The sequence below is a fragment of the Arachis hypogaea genome, chromosome 1, assembly GCF_003086295.3.
Source record: "Arachis hypogaea cultivar Tifrunner chromosome 1, arahy.Tifrunner.gnm2.J5K5, whole genome shotgun sequence".
NCBI lineage: Eukaryota > Viridiplantae > Streptophyta > Magnoliopsida > Fabales > Fabaceae > Arachis > Arachis hypogaea.
In genome coordinates, this window is record NC_092036.1 from 80,006,196 (window position 1) to 80,026,546 (window position 20,351).

Below are 20,351 nucleotides of genomic sequence, written 5' to 3' on the forward strand. Positions count from 1 at the left end.
TTCCAACATGATCGAGAACCGACAGATGATTAGCCGTGCCGTGATAGAGCATTTGGACCTTTTTCACTGAGAGGATGGGATGTAGCCATTGACAACGGTGATGCCCTACATACAGCTTGCCATGGAAAGGAATAAGAAGGATTGAAGGAAGACAGTAGGAAAGCAGAGATCCAACAGGGACAAGCACCTCCACACACTTATCTGAAATTCCCACCATTGAATTACATGAGTAACTCTATCTTTATTTTCTATTTTATTTATTATTCGAAAACTCCATAACATTTACTATCTGCCTAACTGAGATTTACAAGATGACCATAGCTTGCTTCATACCAACAATCTCCGTGGGATCGACCCTTACTCACGTAAGGTATTACTTGGACGACCCAGTGCACTTGTTGGTTAGTTGTGTGGAGTTGTGACTAAGTGTGATTCACATTTGAGAGCGCTACCAAGTTTTTGGCGCCATTGTTGATGATCACAATTTCGTGCACCAAGTTTTTGGCGCCGTTGCCGAGGATTGTTCGAGTATGGACAACTGACGGTTCGTCTTGTTGCTCAGATTAGGTAATTTTCTTTTTATTTTTCTTTTCAAAAAGTTTTCAAAAATATTTTTCAAAATTTTTCTTTGTTTTTGAAAAATTATTCAAAATTTTTAAGAATGAATTCTAGTGTTTCATAAAGTATGTTGAAGCTTGGCTGGCTGTAAAGCCATGTCTAACTCAATTGGATTGAGGCTTCAAAACTATCGGCATAGAGGCAAGTTAATTGGAATATCAGTTGTTACATGCCTGATTTATATCTTCTAAACCTGGCTGGCTATTAAGCCATGCCCAATCCTTGGATTGGAGCTTTAGGCTAGTATTGAAAGTTCCTGGAATTCTTACTAAAAAAATTTTGGATTTCTTATTTTCTTTTTTTATATGTTTTTCTAAAAAAAATATAAAAGAAAATACAAAAAATTCATAAAATCATAAAAACCAAAAATATTTTGTGTTTCTTGTTTGAGTCTTGAGTCAAGTTATAAGTTTGGTGTCTTGCATGTTTTCTTTGCATCAAAAATTTTTCAAAAAATATGTTCTTGATGTTCATCATGATCTTCAAAGTGTTCTTGGTGTTCATCTTGACATTCATAGTGTTCTTGCATGCATCATTGGTTTTGATCCAAAATTTTCATGTTTTGGGTCATATTTATGTTTTTCTCTCTCATCATTAAAAATTCAAAAATAAAAAAATATATCTTTTCCTTATTTCTCTCAAAAAATTCGAAATTTTGGGTTGACTTGGTCAAAAATTTTTAAAATAAGTTGTTTACTTGTTAGTCAAGTCAAAATTTCAATTTTAAAAATCTTATCTTTTCAAAATTTTTTCAAAAATTAAATCTTTTTCATTTTTCTTATTAATTTTCGAAAATTCTTTAAAATATTTTTCAAAAATCTTTTTCTTAATTTTATCTTTATTTTCAAAAATTATGCTAACAATTAATATGATTGATTCAAAAATTTGAAGTTTGTTACTTTCTTGTTAAGAAAGGTTCAATCTTTAAATTCTAGAATCTTATCTTTTAGTTTCTTGTTAGTTAAGTAATTAATTTTAATTTTAAAAATTAAAAATTTTCGAACCATATCTTTTTAATCATATCTTTTTATCATATCTTTTTCAAGTTTTATCTTATTTTCAAAAATTTGATTTTAAAATATCTTTTCTAACTTCTTATCTTCTTATCTTTTTGAAATTTGATTTTAATATCTTTTTCAACTAACTAATTAACTTTTTGTTTGTTTCTTATCTTTTTCAAAACCACCTAACTACTTTTTCCTCTCTACTTTTCGAAAATATCTCATCCCTTTTTCAAAATTCTTTTTAATTAACTAATTGTTTTAAATTTTAATTTTAATTCTATCTCACGTTTAATTTTCGAAAATCATTAACTGCTTTTCAAAATTAATTTTCGAGTTCTCTCTCTCTCTCATCTTCCTCTATTTATTTATTTATTCACTAACACTTCTCTTCATCTCAAATCACTACCTCTATCCTTACCCTTGTGTTTGGATTCTCCATTCTTTTTATTCCCTTTCTTCTTCTACTAATAATAAGGAACCTCTTTACTGTGACATAGAGGATTCCTCCTCCTTTTTCTGTTCTCTTCTTTTTCATATGAGTAGGAACAAGGAGAAAGACATTCTTGTTGAAGCTGATCCAGAACCTGAAAGGACTCTGAAGAGGAAACTAAGAGAAGCTAAATTACAACAATCCAGAGACAACCTTACTGAAATTTTCAAACAATAGAAGGAGATGGCAGCCGAACCTGACAACAATAATGCAAGGAGGATGCTTGGTGATTACACTACACCTACTTCCAAGTTTGATGAAAGAAGCATCTCAATCCCTACCATTGGGGCAAACAATTTTGAGCTGAAACCTCAACTAGTTGCTCTAATGCAATAAAACTACAAGTTTCATGGACTTCCATCAGAAGATTCCTGTCAGTTTTTAACTGAGTTCTTGCAGATCTGCGAGACTGTAAAGACGAATGGAGTAGATCCTGAAGTCTACAGGCTCATGCTTTTCCCTTTTGCTGTAAGAGACAAAGCTAGAACATGGTTGGATTCACAACCTAAGGATAGCCTGGACTCCTGGGATAAGCTGGTCACGGCCTTCTTGGCTAAATTCTTTCCTCCTCAAAAGCTGAGCAAGCTTAGATTGGATGTTCAGACATTCAAACAAAAAGATGGTGAATCCCTCTATGAAGCTTGGGAAAGATACAAGCAGATGACCAAAAGGTGTCCTTCTGACATGCTTTCAGAATGGATCATTCTGGATATATTCTATTATGGTCTGTCTGAGTTCTCTAAGATGTCACTGGACCATTTTGCAGGTGGATCCATTCACCTAAAGAAACGCCTGCAGAAGCTCAAGAACTTATTGACATGGTTGCAAATAACCAGTTCATGTACACTTCTGAGAGGAATTCCGTGAATAATGGGATGCCTCAGAGGAAGGGAATTCTTGAAATTGATGCTTTGAATGCCATATTGGATCAGAACAAAATGTTGACTCAGCAAGTCAACATGATTTCCCAAAGTCTGAATGGATGGCAAAATGCATCCAACAGTACTAAAGAGGCATCTTCTGAAGAAGAAGCTTATGATCCTGATAACCCTGCAATAGCAGAGGTAAATTACTTAGGTGAACCTTATGGAAACACCTACAATTCATTATGGAGAAATCATCCAAATTTCTCATGGAAGGATCAACAAAAGCCTCAACAAGGCTTTAATAATGGTGGACGAACTAGGCTCAGCAATAGCAAGCCTTTTCCATCATCTTCTCAGCAACAGACAGAGAATCCTGAGCAAAGTACTTCTAATTTAGCTAATCTAGTCTCTGATCTGTCTAAGGCCACTTTAAGTTTCATGAGTGAAACATGATCCTCCATTAGAAATTTGGAGGCACAAGTGGGCCAGCTGAGTAAGAAAGTTACTGAAACCCCTCCTAGTACTCTTCCAAGCAATACAAAAGAGAATCCAAAGAGAGAGTGCAAGGCCATTGATATACTCAACATGGCCGAATGCAAGAAGGAGGGAGAGGACGTGAATCCCAATGAGGAAGGGACGTCTCTCAAGCAAGAAGGAGTTCCCTATTGAGGACCTAAAGGAATCTGAGGCTCATATAGAGACCATAGAGATCCCATTAAACCTCTTTCTGCCATTCATGAGCTCTGAAGACTATTCTTCCTCTGAAGAGGATGAAGATGTAACTGGAGAGCAAGTTGCTCAAAATCTAGGAGCCATCATGAAGCTGAATGCCAAGTTGTTTGGTAATGAGACTTGGGAAGGTGAACCTCCCTTGCTCATTAGTGAACTAGATACATGGGTTCAGCAAACTTTACCTCAAAAGAGACAAGATCCTGGCAAATTCTTAATACCCTGTACCATAGGCACCATGACCTTTGACAACGCTTTGTGTGACCTAAGGTCAGGCATAAATCTTATGCCACTCTCTGTAATGGAGAAACTGGGGATCATTGAGGTACAGCCTGCCTTATTCTCATTACAATTGGCAGACAAGTCAGTAAGACAAGCTTATGGATTAGTAGAGGACGTGTTAGTAAAGGTTAAAGGCCTTTACATTCCTGCTGATTTCATAATCTTAGACACTAGGAAGGAGGAGGATGAATGCATTATCCTTGGAAGACCTTTCCTATCCACAGCAGAAGCTGTGATAGATGTCAACAGAGGAGAATTAGTCCTTCAATTGAATGGGGACTATCTTGTGTTTAAGGCACATGGCTATCCCTATGTAACAAGGGAGAGTAAGCATGCAGAGCTTCTCTCAGTACAGAGTCAAACAGAGCCACCACAGTTAAACTCTAAGTTGTGTGTTGGGAGGCCACAACCAAACTCTAAGTTTGGTGTTGAATCCCCACAACCAAACTCTAAGTTTGGTGTTGGGACTATACACCATTGACCTGATCACCTGTGAGGCTCCATGAGAGCACACTGTCAAGCTATTGACATTAAAGAAGCGCTTATTCGGGAGGCAACCCAATTTTTATTTATCTAATTTTATTTTATCGTTCTTTTATGTTTTATTAGGTACATGATCATGTGAAGTCACGAAAAAATATTAAAATTAAAAACAAAATCAAAAACAGCAGAAGAAAGATCACACCCTAGAGGAAGGACTTACTGGCATTTAAACGCCAATAAGGAGCATCTGGCTGGCGTTCAACGCCAGAACAGAGCATGGATCTGGCATTGAACACCAGAAACAAGCAACATCCTAGCGTTTAAACGCCATGAATGCACCCTGAGGAGAGCTAGCGCTGAACGCCAGAAACAAATATGGAACTGGCGTTCAACGCCAAAAACATGCTGCAGTTGGGCGTTGAATGCCCAAAACATGCATCACCTCGGTGTTTAAATGCCAGAATTGCATGCAAAGGCATTTTACATGCCTAATTGGTGTAGGGATGTAAATCCTTGACACCTCAAGATCTGTGGACCCCACAGGATCATCTCAGGATCTGTGGACCCCACAGGATCCCCACCTACCATATTCTCCCCTCTTCTCAACATTCATCCTCTCTTTCCAATAAATACTCTTCCCCAAAACCCTTCACCAATCACCTCAATCTCTCTTCCCAATTACCCCCTTCACCACTCACATCCATCCACTCTTTCCCATAAACCCCACCTACCTTCAAAATTCAAAATTTCTTTCCCACCCAAACCCACCCTAAATAGTTGAACCTACTCCCTCTCCCTTCACTATATAAACCCCTCTATTCTCCTTTAATTTTCACACAACATAAATCCCTCTCCTATACCTTGGCCGAATACACCTTTCTCCACTCTCCTCCATATTTTCTCTTCTTCTTTTCTTTTCTTTCTTCTATTGCTCGAGGGCGAGCAATATTCTAAGTTTGGTGTGGTAAAAGCATAAGCTTTGTGTTTTTCCATTACCATTGATGGCACCTAAGGCCGGAGAAACCTCTAGAAAAGGGAAAGGGAAGACAAAAGCTTCCACCTCCGACTCATGGGAGATGGAGAGATTCATCTCCAAAGCCCATCAAGACCACTTCTATGATGTTGTGGCTAAGAAGAAGGTGATCCCTGAGGTCCCTTTCAAGCTCAAGAAAAATGAGTTTCCGGAGATCCGACATGAGATTCAAAGAAGAAATTGGGAAGTTCTGACCAACCCCATTCAACAAGTCAGAATCTTGATGGTTCAAGAGTTCTATGCCAATGCATGGATCACTAGGAACCATGATCAAAGTATGAACTCGAATCCAAAGAACTATCTTACAATGGTTCGGGGGAAATACTTAGATTTTAGTCCGAAAAATGTGAGGTTGGCATTCAACTTGCCCATGATGCAAGGAGATGCACACCCCTACAAAAGAAGGGTCAACTTTGATCAAAGGTTGGACCAAGTCCTTAGGGATATATGTGTTGAAGGAGCTAAATGGAAAAGAGACTCCAAAGGCAAGCCTGCTCAATTAAGAAGACTGGACCTCAAGCCTGTGGCTAGAGGATGGTTGGAGTTCATCCAACACTCCATCATCCCCACTAGCAACTGATATGAAGTTACTGTGGATCGGGCCATCATGATCCATAGCATCATGATTGGAGAGGAAGTAGAAATTCATGAAGTTATCTCCCTTGAATTTTACAAAATAGCCGATAAGCCCTCTACTTTGGCAAGGCTAGCTTTTCTTCATCTTATTTGCCATCTATGTTACTCAGCTGGAGTCATCATAGAAGGAGACATCCCCATCGAGGAGGACAAGCCCATCACTAAGAAAAGGATGGAGCAAACAAGAGAGCCCACTCATGGAACCCAAGAGACGCATGAGGAAGCTCATCACCAAGAAATCCCGGAGATGCCTCAAGGGATGCACTTTCCTCCCAACAACTATTGGGAACAACTCAACACTTCTCTTGAAGATTTGAGTTACAATATGGATCAATTAAGGGTGGAACATCAAGAGCACTCCATCATTCTCCATGAAATTAGAGAAGATCAAAGAGCAATGAGGGAGGAGCAACAAAGGCAAGGAAGAGACATAGAAGAACTCAAGGACATCATTGGTTCTTCAAGAAGAAAGCGCCACCATCACTAAGGTGGATTCATTCCTTGTTCTTATTTTTCTGTTTTTTTTCCGGTTTTTATGCTTATTATGTCATCTATATTTGTGTCTCTGTTACATGATCATTAGTATTTAGTAACTATGTCTTAAGGCTATAAATAATTCCATGAATCCTTCACCTCTCTTAAATGAAAAATGTTTCTAAAATCAAAAGAACAAGAAGTAGATGAATTTCAAAATTATCCTTGAATTTAGTTTAATTATATTGATGTGGTGACAATACTTTTTGTCTTCTGAATGAATGCTTGAACAGTGCATAATTTTGATCTTGTTGTTTATGAATGTTAAAATTGCTGGCTCTTAAAAGAATGATGAACAAAGAGAATGTTATTGACAATCTGAAAAATCACAAAAATTGATCCTTTAAGCAAGAAAAAGCAGTGAAAAAGCAAAAGCTTGCGAAAAAAATAAAAATAGAAAGAAAAAGAAAAAGCAAGCAGAAAAAGCCAATAGTCCTTAAAACCAAAAGGAAAGGGTAAAAAGGATCTAAGGCTTTGAGCATCAATGGATAGGAGGGCCCAAGGAAATAAAATCCAGGCCTAAGCGGCTAAATCAAGCTGTCCCTAACCATGTGCTTGTGGCATGCAGGTCCAAGTGAAAAGCTTGAGACTAAGTGGTTAAAGTCGTGATCCAAAGCAAAAAGAGTGTGCTTAAGAGCTCTGGACACCTCTAACTAGGGACTCTAGCAAAGCTGAGTCACAATTTGAAAAGGTTTACCCAGTTATGTGTCTGTGTCATTTATGTATCCGGTGGTAATACTGGAAAACAAAGTGCTTAGGGCCACGGCCAACACTCATAAAAGTAGCTGTGTTCAAGAATCAACATACTTAACTAAGAGAATCAATAACACTATCTGAAATTCTAAGTTCCTATAGATGCCAATCATTCTAAACTTCAAAGGAAAAAAGTGAGATGCCAAAACTGTTCAGAGGCAAAAAGCTACAAGTCCCGCTCATCTAATTAGGACTAATATTCATTGATATTCTGGAATTTACAGTATATTCTCTTCTTTTTATCCTAATTGATTTTCAGTTGCTTGGGGACAAGAAACAATTTAAGTTTGGTGTTGTGATGAGCGGATAATTTATACGCTTTTTAGCATTGTTTTTAGGTAGTTTTTAGTAGGATCTAGCTACTTTTTGAGATGTTTTCATTAGTTTTTATGATAAATTCACATTTCTGGACTTTACTATGAGTTTGTGTATTTTTTTGTGATTTCAGTTAATTTCTGGCTGAAATTGAGGGACCTGAGCAAAATCTGATAAAAGGCTGACAAAGGACTGCTGATGCTGTTGGATTCTGACCTCCCTGCACTCGAAATGGATTTTCTGGAGCTAAAGAACTCCAAATGGCGCGCTCTTAACAGCATTGGAAAGTAGGCATCCAGAGCTTTCTATCAATATATAATAGTTCATACTTTATTCGTGATTAAATGACGTAAACTGGCGCTCAACGCCAGTTCCATGCTGCATTATGGAGCCAAATGCCAGAAACACGTCACGAACCAGAGTTGAACACCAAAAACACGTTACAACTTGGCGTTCAACTCCAATAGAAGCCTCAGCTCATGTAAAGATCAAGTTCAGCCCAAACATACACCAAGTGGGCCTCGGAAGTGGATTTATGCATCAATTACTTACTTCTGTAAACCCTAATAGCTAGTTTAGTATAAATAGAACTTTTTACTAGTGTATTAGAGGTCTTTGGATTGGTCTTTGATTGTATTTTTTGATCTTTTGATCACGTTTGGGGGCTGGCCATTCGGCCATGCCTGAACCTTCATCAGTTATGTATTTTCAACGGTGGAGTTTCTACACACCATAGATTAAGGGTGTGGAGCTCTGCTGTACCTCGAGTTTCAATGCAATTACTACTATTTTCTATTCAATTCCGCTTGTTCTTATTCTAAGATATTTGTTGCACTTCAACATGATGAATGTGATGATCCATGACACTCATCATCGTTCTCACCTATGAACGCGTGACTGACAACCACTTCCATTCTACCTTAGACCGGGTGCATATCTCTTGGATTCCTTAATCAGAATATTCGTGGTATAAGTTAGATTGAAGCCGGCATTCATGAGAATCCGGAAAGTCTAAACCTTGTCTGTGGTATTTCGAGTAGGATTCAGGGATTGAATGACTGTGACGAGCTTCATACTCGCGATTGTTGGGTGTGATGACAAACGCAAAAGAATCAAGGGATTCTATTCCAACATGATCGAGAACCGACAGATGATTAGTCGTGCCGTGATAGAGCATTTGGACCTTTTTCACTGAGAGGATGGGATGTAGTCATTGACAATGGTGATGCCCTACATACAGCTTGCCATGGAAAGGAATAAGAAGGATTGAAGGAAGACAGTAGGAAAGCAGAGATCCAACAGGGACAAGCACCTCCACATACTTATCTGAAATTCCTACCATTGAATTACATGAGTAACTCTATCTTTATTTTCTGTTTTATTTATTATTCAAAAATTCCATAACATTTACTATCCACCTAACTGAGATTTACAAGATGACCATAGCTTGCTTCATACCAACAATTTCCGTGGGATCGACCCTTACTCAAGTAAGGTATTACTTGGACGACCCAGTGCACTTTCACCATAGCGTAACAACTTTAAAACATAACATGCAACCTCATTTACTAACTCCTAACACCACTAATATCGCAAAGACTTTAATACACGTAATAGAACACTAATGCAGGGTATCCGAAATAGAAATACTTATTATAGTAACAAAATGAAGCAACGGTGGTCTCTGAACTAGTTTGGCGGCAGCAGCAACCAGACTCTGGCAACGGGAACTGAAACCAACATGCAGGGATTGTGACTTTTCCAGACACTCAAAAGAAATGAAACCCAATACTCAAAACCTTACCGGCAATGGTCGTTGGTGACGGCGACGGCATTTCTCGGCGGTGAAGGCTCGGCCATCCATCAACAACGGCGGCGGCGGAGAATGCGACGGCAACTAGGCAGATCAGTGGTGAGAGGAACTAGCTCAGTCTCGGACCTCTCTTTCTACCTCCTTTACACGCTGCTCTTCTCACGTTAGACTCCCCTTCCCGGTGATGCACTCCATGGCGACAGAAGCTTGCATGAATGGTGGCGACGTCTTCCTCTCTCATTGGCTCGTGGTCGTGGGTGACGAACGCGAGGTCAGTGGCGGCTTCTCCCCTACACGCACGAAAGACAACAACGTGGCTGTGGTGAGGCAGCAGTCTAGAGCAATGCGGCGGTGGTGCGATAGCTCCTCCTCCCCGGTGCTCTCTTCCTCTTTCTCGGATCCCCCCTTTCCTTCCTCGCCTTTCCTTCTTTCTTTCATTTTCTTCTTTCCTTTCTTTTTTCTGTTATTTCTTTCTTTCTAAACCGTGTGTGTGTGTTGGTGAGGGTGAGTGTGAGTGTGAGTGAGATGAGTATATTGTTAGGATTTAGGGTGATGTGGGTTAGTTTAGGTATTTTTTTAAAAATAGGGGCAATAGGGTAATTTTTAATAAAATAATTAAAAATAGAATAATAATTAAAAACCAAATTAAATATAGAGTATCCATCTTAAAAATACCTTTTAATTACAATTTGTAAATTATTTTCATTCAAATGCTAATTTTATAAAAATTGGAGATAAGTAAATTAATTCTCCTTTATTTATAAAATAAGGTTAAAAATCTAAATATTTAAAATTAAGGTATATAAAATATTCACTATTTTTCAAGTATAAGAATACTAAATAATAAATAGGAATTTACTCAACTTATATATAAAATTTTCTAAAAATATAATATTAAATAAATATAATTGATCATAAATAATTTATTAATAACTTTTTAAAATTCGGGTCTTACACCCGTTGCTACTCTCTCCTCCTTCACTTTTTTTTGGATGGGGTTCGGGCCTAGAACCACCCGAACCAATACCCAACCCGACACTAATACACCAATTCCTATTGCTACCCAATATGACTACCCCAAAGCGTGTTCCCTCCCTGTAACTGCCAATTTAAATTAAAACCTATTAACACTATAGCACAAGGACAAGTGAAGAGTTAATGGGAATATGAGTTAGGGAAAACTCTTGGAAGGAGTTTTTCCGGTAGCTAAACTCGGACTATGAAAGGAACTGCTGCTCCACCGGGCTGATGACGCTGCAAGTTGAAGCCAGACCCTTCCTTTCTTGGCGATGGCAGATAGGACGAAGACGGATATGCCGCCAGTGAAGGATGCGATTTTGGCTTTCGACAGAACCACTGTAGCTAATTGTAAAGATGGAGCGGTATGCCCAATTTTTCTTTTTTGATAATTTGTGCAATTTGGCTGGGTGGGCATGTTGGCCAATTGCTGCCTAGCTGGTTCTTTGACTTTAGGATGGCGAAATTGTGAGCTAGCTCATTCCCCTGTCGAGGAATCCAGGTAAATCCACAGTTCGGGAGCCTCTTTTGAATTGTTCTTATATCTTGAATAATTGGATCCACTTCCCACAAATTTTTTTCTGATTTGAGAAGTTGAACTAACTGGCAGCAGTCTGATTCAATTATTGCATTTTCAATATTGAGATTTTCTGCCAGAATGATTACTTCTCTAATTGCAATTGCTTCTGCAGTGAGACTAGAGTTTGTATGGATCTCAGCTGTAGTCCCTTTCCTGAGAGATCCATTACAGTCCCTGATGACCGTTGCTATAGCTGCAGAATTTGATTTAAGGAAGGTTGCATACGTGTTTAATTTGAGCCAGTTAGTAGGAGGTGCTCTCTATTTGACAGGTACTGAGCTTTTCCTGATTTGTTCTTTAGGTTCATTGTTGCTCTCTTCTACTGACTTGAGGTATTCTAGTTCAAGAACTCTAGCGTAGTTGATGGTTGACTCTGGATTTGATTCTGGGTTTTGATAGACTTTCTCGTTCCTTACTTTCCAAATTACCCACAATATGATGCCTATTTTGCTCCAATTCTGGATTGCTTCTGATTTGTTTCCTTGATTGCATTTTCTGAGCATCTCTTGTAACCATAATCCTATTGATTTGACGTTCTCTTTATTTGGTGTGCACTGTATTTGTGAGCCAAACCACATAGCTCTCGTCCAGTCGCATAATAATAATGCATGCTCAATTGTCTCTTCCTCCTGCAAACAAACAGGACATAGATTACAATTAGTTATCTTCTTTTTTATTAAATTGGCTTTACCCGGCAAAATATTATGAGTAGCTCTCCACATAAATATCTTGATTTTTTTGGGAGTTTTCATGTTCTATATTCCTATCCAAATATCTTCTAATGAGGAGCATGTTGATAGGTTGTCTGTTGTGCTTTTTCCCTCTTCTTCTTTCTTTGCAACGTGATACCTGGTCTTGACTGTGTAGTTTCCATCCTGTCTATATGGCCAAATCAGTTCGTCCTGCTCCACTATTTTGCTGATTGGTGTTCGGATGATCTTTTCTGCTAAGACCGGAGGAAAAACTGTTTCTATCTTAGGTTTGTCCCACTCTCTTGATGGTAGGATCAACTCTTCCACTCTTTGGTCTTCATTAATATCTTATTTAGTGGGTGGTTGATGCCATGTATCCAGTTGTCCTCCCATACACTGACGTTCCTTCCTTGACCTATGATCCTTTTTGGTTTGTTCTTCAAAAGCTCCCTCCCTTGTAATATACTACCCCAAATCTAAGATCCACCTCGATTTTTTTTTTGCATCCCGAAAGTCACAATTCAGAAAATATAGAGCTTTAAGTATCTGAACCATATAGCATTAGGATGCTTAATGATCCTCCAGGCTTGCTTTGCTAGATGCACAGTGTTTTGGTAGTGAAACTTCTTGAATCATAGTCCTCCTTCTTTTTTGCTTGTGCAAAGCTTTGTCCAGGCCTTCCAATGGATACCCCGTTCCTTTCGCTGAGCCTTCCACCAAAATTTGGCCACTTTTGCGCTTAACTTGTTGCAAAAGGACTTAGGAAATTTTAAGATACTTATGGCATAAGCTGGAATTGCTTGAATGATTGATTTGATGAGGACCTCTTCTCCTACTTGATTTAACAGACTTTCCTTCCACCCTTCTATCTTGCCATCCACCTTTTCCATTATCCAGTCTAATGATCTACTCTTTGATCTACCCCATTGCGCTGGTAAGCCTAAGTATTTCCCCGGTTTGTCCCAAGCCGGAATGTTAAGGATTTCCTCTATGTTGACTCTAACTTGGATTGGAATGTGGTTATCATAAATTATCTCGGATTTCTCTAGATTGATAACTTGGCCAGATGCTGAGGTGTACTGGTTTAGAATTTGAACAAGTTGGTATATTTCTTCTTCCTTTGCTCCTGAAAAAATAATACAGTCGTCAGCATATAACAAGTGGGTAATCACTGGTGCTGAAGGAGCTAACTTAACCCTAGTAATAAGATTTTTATTTAGTGCATTATACATTAGAATAGAAAACACTTCCGATGCAATAATAAAAAGGTAGGGTGAAAGTGGATCTCCCTGTCTTAACCCTCTCTGAGGCGTAATCTCTTTGGTAAGAGTTCTATTTATTTTGAACTTGTATGTCACGCTCCTAATGCACTCCATAATAAGCTTTACCCACTTCTGATGGAATCCAAAAGCCTTGAGCACTTCTTCCATGAAATTCCATTCCATTCTGTCATAAGCTTTATTCATGTCCAACTTGATAGCTAGGTCTTGTGATGCATGATTCCCTTTGTTGGTAATCTTGTGGAAAGCCTCTTAAATAATGATAATATTATCTTGGATCATTCTTCCACTCACGAATGCACTCTGGATAGGAGATACAATCTTCTCTAAGATGTCTCGAAGCCTAGCCACCATCACCTTTGATATGATTTTATATACATAATTTCAAAATGGCACCAAGGCTGATTGGATTTCTCTTGATGACCACCTCGAGACAGCATAGCAGATTCATCTTCTAGGCCAGCACAACAACCTCATCCTTTGGGTTTCATTTCAGCCCAACATAATGCTCGATTAGCACTTCTAAAACGTATAGAAGCCCAAACTCATGAATGCAAAAATAACAATGCACATACCAACCAAATTCAAATTGGGCTTCTCCCAAGCCCAAGTTTGGATACCCATTTTTTTTGCTTTTCTTATACTTATTCCATTTTGTATAATGTTTCTTCACACAACAAATTTTCTAATGCTTATATTTTTTATTCTAGAGCAATCGACCACATCACTTTTGATTCTTCTCAATTTGTTTTCTATTGTCCAATTAATCCCATCTTGGTTCATATGCCAAATGGTTCCCAAGCCATAGCTCAATTTATTGAAATTGTGAAATTTTTAAAATCTTTAATCCTTACAAATATTCTTTATTTATCACAATTTCATTTCAATCTAATTTCTATTTCTAAACTTACATCCTCTATTTCTAAACCATGTCGTTTATCTCATTAATAGAGTCCCTTTTTCTGGTGTCAAATTTAAAACACCATATAAAATTCTCTTCAACAAACTACCAAATTTTGACAATCTCAAAGTTTTTGGTTGTCTTTGATACATTTCCACATTCACTACCTAACATTCAACATTTGATAAAAGAGCATACAAAGGGATTTTTCTTGGTTTCCAACTTAGTTACAAAGGATACATTGTCTACTCTCTTGACGACAAACAAAATGTCCAGACATGTCACCTTTCATGAGTTACACTTTTCCTTTTATAAAAATTACTCCCACCCCCTTTCCCTTAGCACAAATCCAATTCCTCCCAAATTCAATCATTGTCATCCATCTTCATCTAGTCCAAGCCTATTTAATTCTAACCATGACCTCTAACCCGTTCTTCATAAGCCCAATACTTCACAAATTGATCCACCAAATCATCCACCTTTTTTACATAATTCAGTCCACTTTCCATGTACCTCTCCCTATTGAGCCTCACCCCAAACCCATTGACCCATCACAGCAGAGGCCTAGCACAGATGACATATCTATATACCTCTTGCAAGCTACACCCAAGTTCAAGTCCCAGCTAAGGCTGGATTTTGTCTAAAAACCATAATGTGTACTCTTATAGTGTGTGTGAGTGTGTTATGTGGATATGTGGTGTATGAGTGTAAAGTCTAGGACTAGAGGATGTCCAATCCACTTGACCACAAAAAAAATTATTGACCCATCCACTAATCCCACACTTCACACCTCTCATCAGATACTAATCCCTAATTATCCAAACTCAACTCCAGTCCATTCCATTCGTGCGTCTACTAAGCCTATTTCAATTTCTTCTCCCTCTACTAATATTTGACCTTCCTAAACCATCCATATCAATCTTTCTTCTCCCCAATCTTCACCTTCAATACCATCAGATCCATCATCACCACCTTTTGACGTTACCACCATTTCCCCCAAACTCCACTGGTGCGGAATTTTGTAACCCACACTTACTAACCGCCAAGTGAACTGGGTCGTACCAAGTAACGTGAGTAAGGTTCGATCCCATGAGGATTGATGGATCAAGCAACAATAATTGATTGATTGGCTTAGTTGGGCAAGCAGAAAAGGGTTTTGAGATGTTCAAAAGGTTTAAGTTCGAATTCAAAATATCAAAAGTATAGACAATTAAATAAATTGGGAATAAAATATGGATAAACAGTTAAGGCTTTAGAGTTATCTATTTTTCCGGATTAACTTTTCTTACTAACTATTTTAATTAGGTAGGATTTAATTGATGGCAAACTAAATGTGACTAGACCCTAATTCCTTAGACCTTTCTAGTCTCTTCTAAAATTCATCAACTACCAATTCCTTGGTCAATTAATTCCAATTAGAGGGTAAAAATTAATTTTCAGTTTTCATGCCACAAAAACTCTAATTACCCAAAAATAAAAGGATTATATGTCACGTATCCCGTTAAATCCAGTTAATTAGAATTTAGGAGAATATGTTTTCAAGATGTTGTTCAAGTAAAGAGCTTTTCCAAGTTATACAAGAACTCAAATAGAAAGAGGGTCATACTTCCATTCCACCCAAATTCATAAGATAAAGAACGAAAACAATTCTTAAATATAAATCCAAAACATAAATTAAAATAGAAAAAGTAATAAAATCAATCCATACAAATAGACAGAGCTCCTAACGTTAACAGTGGAGGTTTAGTTGCTCATGGAATGTAGAATGTAAATTTGTATAGAATTCCCTAATGGAATCCCCCTAATGTAATGTCCTTTCCCTAATAGAAGAGAAGTCTCCACTTTTTATAACTAATCCTAATTAATTTAAAATCTAATTATCTAAAAATAAAAATAATATCTTTTCCTAAAAGATAAGATTTGAATTTAAATTTGAATTAATTAACAGAATTTCAGTTGATGGGTGGGGACCACTTGCTTTGTCCATTCTACAGCTTCTAATCTGTGTTTTCTGGGCTAGAAAGTGGGTCAAGATAGCCCAGAAATCACCCCCAGCGTCATTTGTATTTTTGCAAATTGCGCATGTGACGCGTCCGCGTCGTCCACGCGTTCGTGTCATTTGTGCAGATTCCAGTCCACGCGTTCGTGTCAGGCACGCAATCGCGTCATTACGATTTCTCCATTCCGTGCGGTCGCGTGAGCCATGTGTCCGCGTCGGTCTTCGCTGGTCATCTCTTTGGTTTCTTCTTTTTCTCTGCAGAAACTTCATCAAATCCCTCCGAATGCTACCTAAAATAAATAAAATTGCACAAAACTCAAAATAGCATCCATAGTGGCTAAAATATAATTAATTCTAAATTAAACTCAACAATTTAGATGCAAATTCACTAGGAAAAGATAGATAAGATACTCACGCATCACAACACCAAACTTAAACTGTTGCTTGTCCTCAAGCAACCAAAACTAATATAAGCTTATGATGTGAATTTGCATGAGAATGAGAGTTCGATTAAGCTCATGTCTCTTTTTATAGTGGGGTTTATAACTGTAATCCTGAATAGGTTTGGCATCTCACTCTCCTTTGAATCAAGAATGTTAATGTCATTCGGATTTAGAATCCGGATGATATTATGAATTCTTTGATCTTTACATTTCAGTTTAATCCTTGAACACAGCAACATTTACTTTAATTTATTTTTCTTTGGGGCTTTGCACCTTGAGCCTAGCTGTGACTTTAAATGTTTTGTCTCAAGAGTTACTTGACACAGAAACACCACAAGCACTTAACTGGGGAACTCTCTTTGAGTTCTGATTTTTCTTTTAGTTACTCCCAGACAGTGGTGCTCAAAGCCTTTGGCATACTCTGTTAAACGCACTTGGTCTCGACTCTAAGTGTTCTGTCTCAAGGATTACTTGACACAGTCACACCAAAAGCATATGACTAGGGAAACAACTCTTTGAGCTTTTAATCATGTCCGACCTCCCTAGTCATTGATGCTCAGAGCCTTGGACCTTGCTTTTATTTTATTTTATATTTTTTTTTGCTGTTTCTTTTGCTTCAAGAATTAAAATTTTATTTATTTCAGAGAAGTCATAATAATTCTCTAAATTCCTGTTCCTTATACATCAACATCACTTGATTCAAATTCAAATATCCACTGTTCATATCATGCATTCAAAAATCACAGAAAATACCACCACATTTAAGTAAATAAGACTATTCTTAGAATTAAACTCAATTTCTCATGCAATACATCACTTCTTTTTCTTTTCTTTTTAGATTCAAGTTCAGTGAGTGGTACATGAAACATCTTTTCAGAATTAAAGCAATTAAAAGAAAACTAATCCTAGGATTCTAACTAATAAAAGATCATGCAACAGACAAAGTAAAATAGCAGAAAACCGAAACATAACATAGAAAAAGAAAGGAGGAATAAAAATGAAAGGAACTCAACCACCTTAGTTATCCTAGCGGTCGCTTTATTCTTCAGGTTGTGTTCCTCAATTAAGATGATTCGCCTCCCTTTTGTGCCAGAAAACCAATAAGCGCAGCATCAACACCAAACTTAAAGGTTTGCTTGTCCTCAAGCAAAGAAGAACTGAAAATAGAAGAAACAATTATTAAGAGGAGAGAAAAATAAGAAGAGAAAAGAATAAGAGAGATTAGGATTGGGAGAGAGAGAGAAAGAAAACTGGGCGGCGCAAGCGACGCAGACGCGTGCAGCACGCGTACGCGTGGGTCGCAAATGTTCTTAATGACGCGTTAGCGTCAGGCACGCGTCCGCGTGCCCTGGGTCTTAAGCGATTCGCGCGAAGCCAGCCGCGTGCTCACGCGACTCTCTGTTCACATGGCTTGGGAGCCAATTATTCATACGACGCGTTCGCGTCATGCACGCGCTCGCGTGGATGGCCATATGAGTGATTGACGCAGCCGCGTCAAGGACGCGTCCGCGTGACCAAATTTGTGCTTCTAGCACACTTCCTGCCCCAAGCCAGCACAACTCTTTATCCAAACACTCTTTTACGTCGAATTTGCAGGTCACGCGTCCGCGTCAGTGACGCGTCCGCGTGAATGACGAAAATCACAAACGATGCGAACGCGTGGGGTATGCGATCGCGTGGGCTTGTTTATGCGAAAGGCTCCATTCTTGCGCCACTCCCGCGTAACTCTCTGTTAAATTTATATTTTTTACTCACACATGCTCGACGCGTTCGCGTCAGTGACGCGTCTGCGTCGTATGCGCTTCCTTTTTTTTTAGGGCTTGAGGGGTTCGGTTCCTGTGTTAAAATAGCTGCATGATCAGAAAATTAGTAAGAACTCAATAAAAATAAAATACATGCGAAAACTACTACTAAGAAAAACAACTAAGAATGAAAAGAAATGATCATACCACGGTGGGTTGTCTCCCACCAAGCACTTTTAGTTAAAGTCCTTAAGTTGGACATGTGGTGATTTCTTTATCATGGTGGCTTATGCTTGTACTGATCCAAGAATCCTCACCAATGTTTGTAATCCCAATGGCTACCGGGATCCCAAACCAGGCGTATAATGCCTTTGAGCAAATTGAAGCAAGTGACAAGGCCCCAAGAGAGTTGATTGTGGAAATGAATTCCAGGGTCCCAAATCTTGCTTTTACGTCCGTCTTCTTGTGGATCACCATTATTTCCACCTGGTGGCAAGTAATCTGAATTCTCACAGAGACATCCAAACAACCTTCTAGACCCATTTAAGTGAGCTCTACACCAATCTTTGTACTTTAATTTGGAGCATGCAACCATACTGAACCTTTCTTGACAACTCTTACCACTAACCATCTTCCTCTTACTCTTAATGCCACAAAGAGCTCTAAGTTGACCATCCATTTCCAGTAGCCCATATTCAAGTGAGAAAGTAAAGGTTAAGGGTAGGAATTTTACCCACTTGAATGTTGTATTGGATGGTGATGGCTTTGGAAGAGGTCTTGCAAGCTCCATTCCCTTGTGTTCTTTTTTGAATTCTTCCACCTCTTTGCAAGCTTCCTCAATTTCAACTTCTTCCTCTTGGTAGCTTTCTTCTAATGCAATCTCTTCTTCATTACTTACCAAGGACATTGGAGGTTGTGCATCTTCCTCTTCTTCTAATTGCTTGCTTATTTGGCTCATTTGCACTTCCAAGTTTCTTATTGAGGCTCTGGTTTCCTGCATAAAACTTTTCAAGATTGCTTCCAAATCATTGTTCTGTTGGGACTGAGAAGACTAAAACTGGTGGTTATTAGAATTTTTCTGTTGAAAAACACCCTGAAAACTATGATTAAAATTTTGTGGCCTCTGAGGTTGCTCTCCCCACTCAAAATTTGGGTGTTGGGTGTTGATAGTTGGGACTTGCATGCCACTCATCTGTTGAGTAAGTAAACTTAATTGCTGACTCATAAGCTTGTTCTGGGCAAAAATAGCATTAAGAGTTTCTACTTCCATAACACTCTTTTTCTGAGAAGTCTCAATATCTGATGGTGGCTCTTGAAATGGGTAGAAAGATGATGGTTCTTGGTAGTTGAAACATGGAGCACTGAAGTTTCTTTGGTTTTGGCTTTGCCAACCAAAATTTTGTTAGTTCCTCCATCCACCATAATATGAATCACTACTTGGGTGTGAGTAGTAATCCATTCGATCTCTCTCTATTATTTTTCCTTAGCACAAAACACCAAACAAGATTAAACGCACCATGTGGTAAACATGGAAGCAAAGAAGAAAGAACAGAATTCTAAAAATTAAAATAAGAAAATTTAAAATAAAACTAATTAGAAAACACCAAACTTAATTTCAGAAATTAAAAAAAAAAAGAAAAAAAGAAAAAATATTAGTGCTATTTATTTATTTAAATTTTGTTTTAAATTATAAAAGGAAAAAATGAAAGAAAACGAATAGGGTAAAACAAAACAACAAAAAAAATGAAAATAAAAAGAGAAATAAAATAAAAAAAATTGACGAGGTTTTTGTTTTTTAAAAAAATTTAACAGAAGAAAATAACTAAATAAAACGGGGCGGGGGTTTTCAAACGAAAAAAACGGAAAACAAGGAAAACTTTTTAATTTTTTTTTTGAAAAATACTATTTAAATAAAATTTAAAATTAAATGCCTAATCTAAACAATCAAACAATTAATAGTTGTTAATCACTATCAATCCCCGGCAACGGCGCAAAAAACTTGGTGCGGAATTTTGTAACCCACACTTACTAACCGGCAAGTGCACTGGGTCGTACCAAGTAATACCTTACGTGAGTAAGGGTCGATCCCACGAGGATTGATGGATCAAGCAACAATAATTGATTGATTGGCTTAGTTGGGC

At 37.9% G+C, this 20,351-nt stretch overlaps 1 non-coding gene across 1 annotated transcript; it reads right to left on the reverse strand.

The window, feature by feature from the left end:
* Positions 1 to 2,694: 2,694 nt before the first annotated feature.
* Positions 2,695 to 2,802, reverse strand: LOC112711424 (small nucleolar RNA R71). The gene has a single exon (XR_003157482.1). It is a non-coding gene; the product is annotated as a small nucleolar RNA R71 (small nucleolar RNA).
* Positions 2,803 to 20,351: the final 17,549 nt, after the last annotated feature.